The 4,957-nt window shown below is 39.4% G+C and overlaps 1 long non-coding RNA gene across 1 annotated transcript; it reads left to right on the top strand.

The window, feature by feature from the left end:
• Positions 1-931: 931 nt before the first annotated feature.
• On the top strand, positions 932-4,957 carry LOC105537055. The gene is made up of 2 exons (XR_001005663.1): positions 932-2,308; positions 4,063-4,957. It is a non-coding gene; the product is annotated as an uncharacterized LOC105537055 (long non-coding RNA).

Here is a 4,957-nt window from a genome sequence, read left to right on the forward strand (position 1 = left end):
TAAAAAAAAAAAAAAAAAAAAAACTTGGCTAAATTCTGGAAATTACTTTTCTAGGTTTTAGTAATGGTTTATAAATTGAGTGTTCACATATTTGAGAAGCTGAGAATGCTTGAAGTTTTGAGTAATCCTGATGTTACTGAGAAGGATTAAGTGATCCTGTTGTCCGGTTTGGTTTATGGATCTGTTTATTTTTCTTGTCAGCCTTTACTGTACCAAAGGCATAAACAGTTGTTCCTCCATTTCCTAGGAGGTTGCTTCTGCCCCCCTGAATATCAAAATCTGCAGATCCTGAAGTTTCTGACATAAAATACTGTAGTATTTCACATATCCTGTGCACATCCTCCTATATGCTTTAAATTACATGTTACTTATAATACCCCATACAGCGTCAATGCTATGCAGTTATATTGTTTAGGGAATAACGACAAGGAACAAAGTCTATACATGTTCAGTATAGACACAACCACTGGAGGCCTAACTACATTTTCTTTTTTTTTTTCTCTCTCTCTCTCTCTCTCTGTCCTTTTTTTTTTTTTTTTTTCCGAGAAAGGGTCTTGCTCTGTAGCCCACGCTGGAGTGCAGTGGTGTGGTCTCAGCTCACTTCAACCTCCACATCGTGGGCTCAAACGATCCTCCTGCTTCAGCTGCCAATTATGTGGGACAACAGGCATGTACCACCACGTGTGGCCAATTTTTGTATTTTTTGTAGAGACGGGACTTTGCCATGTTGTCCAGGCTGTTCTCAAATTCCTGGACTCAAGTGATCTGCCCACCTCAGCCTCCCAAAGTGCTGGGATTACAGGCGTGAGCCACCGTGCCTGGCTTCTAACTGCATTTTCAATCCACGGTTGAGTATAAGAATACAGAGTCTATAAATTCAGAGCTTGCATACAAGAGTAGATAGAATGCCAAGTGCTGGTGGAAATATATAAAAAATAATTTTTTGTTCATTTATGCCATACCTTGTTTTAAAAAATTCTTACAGGCCAGGCATGTTGGCTCACACCTGTATTCCTAGCACTTTGGGAAGCCAAGGCTGGAGGATTGCCTGCGCTTAGGAGTTCCATATGAGCCTGGACAACATGGCAGAATCACATCTCTACAAAAAAATACAACTACTAGCTGGGTGTGGTGTTGTGCACCTGTAGTCTCAGCTACCTGGGAGGCTGAGGCAGGAGGATTGCTTGAGCCTGGGAAGATGAGGCTGCAGTGAGCCATGTTCATGCCACTGGTACTCTAGCCTGGGTGACAAAGCAAGACCCTCTCTCAAAACAAAAACAAGAACTCCAAAGATTTGATTACAGGGACCCCATGGGTCCTCTTGGGTTCCTGGAGTGCACTGGGGTGTCTGTGGGTCCCCTTTACCTGCAGGCACAGTCTTGACAGTTTCTGCATACGCGTTTCACATACACTTTTTGCAGGGACAGTTTCGGGCTTCATCCAATTCTCAGGCAAATTGAGACCCAAGTGGGTTTTAACAACACTGATGTAGGGTAATGATTTACAATATTTTTGGATCATGGACCCCCCAACAGTTGAAAATTGAGCACACAGCTGTATGTTTGTGTGTCCCAAAATGCAATTGTGTGTGACTGTATGAATAGTTCAGACATATTATAAAACATATATAAGGATAACAGTACACATAAACCTGTCCTCCATTGAAATATTTTGGGTACACGCTCTTTGAAGAACGTTGATCAAGGTCTTACTAGGGTAAGAGTCTTTTTCTGATTGAGCACGACACACACATTTGTATTCCCTAGAATACCCTAGAGTGAGGGTCCTCTATGGGATTTTGTATTACAAGGTTTCAAGCTGTGTTGTGCTGAAGTATCAACAATCTGTACAAGAGGGCTTGTGGAAATAAGGAAGGACTTAGCAAAGTAAATTCTTAATAAATTATTAGCAGATCTGAAAATTATTTGGTTAAAAAAAATTATTTGGTATTTGGGACTTAATACTGTTTATTGTAGAAGATAAAATGAAGCTGAATTTTAAGTCAGTTGATGTTCTTTGAGGAAATGGAAAGTACTTTGAATTTTAAAAAATCCTTACTGAATGGAAATAATCAGAGCACGCAGCACTAAATGGCATCGAAATCTCAATTACTGTTACAAACTTTATGAAATGAGTTAACTCTGATTTTTCTCATTGTTTATTGAAATCAGTTTTTAAAAAGGCTAAATCTGATTTCATTGTATTTCTAGGGTGATAAAAGAAAACGTGGCTGAAGTTACATGAAGTGCAGCTAGCAGTGTAATTCAGGAGTTAAGACCAGAAGTACTGGAATCCTACCTCCTTTCAGGTCAGTCCGTATCTGTTCATTGTTTCCTAACAGAGCCTCGAGTATTCATTTCTTCCTGTTTTTTTCTAGTCAGTTCTTCCTGATTCTGTGGACTGTAATGAACGTAAGTAATGGTCCCAGTGTTTTGAGTCAGTAGAATATTTATGAACAGTTAATAGCTGAAGCTGAATCCTCTACAGGGTGGCCTGTCTTGGTAGGAAACCCTGGCATCACAGCTGGTTTCTCAGCAAGTCGAGAGGGGACTTGAAGCTTTGCCTTGCCCTCCTCTTTCCTTACTGGTGTAATGCGTATATTGATTTGTCTTCAGGTAAAACTGGACTAAGAGGGGAAATGACATATCACAGATGTCTTGGAGTGAGGAGAGAGAAAAAAAAGGTCTTTGTAAAAAAATTTCCTATTGATTTTTAATGACCTCCAAATTTAGAATTTTAAACTTGTGTTCCTTTGGAAAGTGTGTAATCTTAAAAATGGCATCAGAAAATCAGATGCATTCCTCCTCCTCTGCTTTCTACTTTTTCGGAGAAGGGTCACAATTTTTCTGTTCTTTTGTTACGTCATACATAAAATATTATTGAAACATTAATGCAGTCTTTATAACAAAATTCCCATGGGTACATTGTCATTCTAATAGATCCAGAAAGTATTAAGTGTATTTCTTTTCTAGCTTTTGTCTGGTGATACTAAACATTATTCTGTCTTCTTCTTGCTGCTGCTACAAGTGGTTCTGGGGACAGGAGTGACTGTTGCCCGAGAGCTTCTTGGAAATGAAGGATCTCCCACACAGGACACAGAGTCCTGCAAGTCGAAAAGTCCGTTTTAACTGTGAAGATTAGGTCATGTGTACTAATGAAGACGTTTCTTTTCTAGGATTTGCGCGCACTTGGTTTGAGATGATGTTTTCCATAGTTTTGAGAAATTTTACCTTTTCAAAGTATCTGACACCTCATGCAGCACAAAAATGTGACAGCTGTTTTGCATACTATACCCAGCTCTAGAAAGTTAATCTCAGGCTTTGGTTCTCAAGCCTGGGCCCTAGACCAGCAGCATCGTCATCTGGGAGCCTCAGAATGTCCATTCTCAATCACACCCTCAGCCTATGCAACAGAAATTTTGAGGATGGAAACTAGAGAATAATTTTATATCGTCTATGGAGATTTTATTGAAATTAAACTTTCAAGTTGCTGTATATGTAGGTCTCTGAAAATCCAAAGAACCAATCTCATATATGGGTAAGGAAATACATGGGAAAGGAAAAATGTGTACATAAGCTGTCTGTGGCATAGATCAAGCCTGTGGCATTCTGTGGCCTTGAGAGAGAAGGGGAGAGAGATTTTAAGCTTATCAAGTAGATTTGTCATTGGAACTTCAGGATTTTTAAATTTTGGTTAAAAAATGTGAATACTGTTACTTCAGTTAAAGAACTCCTTTTATAGATTTTACTTTCTAACAAAGTGAGTGAAAAGAAACCGGTTCACTCCAGAAACATGTAAAGAAAGTAAAATTATTAAAATGCCAAATATTTAATTCTTGTGACAGTGAATCTACTTTTATTATAAAGAGTTAAGAAATTGCCATTTCCGTGACAGTTTCCTCCTTCAACAATCTTAATATTGAACCTTGAATTTATTTAGGTCTGCCGGTCAGTGATTCTAGTCTAGCAAATTACTTTAGGACTGAAAGCTCTTGTGTCTTTAGAAAAATACACTATGGAGATTAGATCCTGTTTACTAGTGAAGACTCTGTCTCTTTTCCAGGTCAAAACATTTTGTGGGAAATATCCTGTTCGTGACCTGGAAGAAACAAGACAGAAAACAAATCTTACCTCACTTACGAATTTCTTACTCCATACAAGCAGTTCATGGATGTCTGGGCAATCATAGCACTTTCCATTTAAAAACATGCTACAGGGGCACATTTTCTGTGGTTAAAAATGATCTCTGGAATAATTGTAAACTGCAGTTTTCCTTTTTATCGAGGGTTTTGGCTTTTTATTTATAAATTAAATCAAGATGTTACCAACTCCTTGGTGTGGTGGTCTTGCCGGCTCACGCTGGGGCTCACGCTGGAAGGTAGTATGGCAGCAATGCTCAAATTCAAAATAGCCAGCAAATCCCTCCTTTCAGTGCTCTGACTGGGAACCATTAGAGGGTTTTTAAAAACCATCCCTCATAGCCCACAATTTTGGGTTAACTCTCAAAGTTGGGAATAAGCAAACTGGCATTGTTGGGAGAAAAATCGTTTTTACTGAAGCATGAACTGGCTCAGGCAAGCAAATAGCGGGAGTTGGCACAGGAAGGCGAGCGTGCTGTGGGGATGCGTGGAGGCGTCACCTTCAAAACTAAAGTGGAGCCAGGAGGACGGATGCGTCCTTGATCTTGTTCCCATTTGACTGAATTGTGAACCACTTCACTGTCTTCACAGTCTTGCCACTTACCTAATGAGGCTTTTCTGAACCTAGAAGGAGACGTCTAGAAATCCCAGCTTTGCTATGTAAGGACCATTAGCTGCAAGTCGGTGGAAGTCTATAGAAAGCAGTGTGAATTCCATAGTGGTCTTGACTTAGCAAGGATTTGGGACAAGTCTAAAACTTCAGACTTAAAGCTTTGACACGTTAACTGCATAAAATATTGAACACTTTGAACTTCTTTA

Source organism: Mandrillus leucophaeus, unplaced genomic scaffold (genome assembly GCF_000951045.1).
Source record: "Mandrillus leucophaeus isolate KB7577 unplaced genomic scaffold, Mleu.le_1.0 Scaffold168, whole genome shotgun sequence".
Lineage (NCBI taxonomy): Eukaryota > Metazoa > Chordata > Mammalia > Primates > Cercopithecidae > Mandrillus > Mandrillus leucophaeus.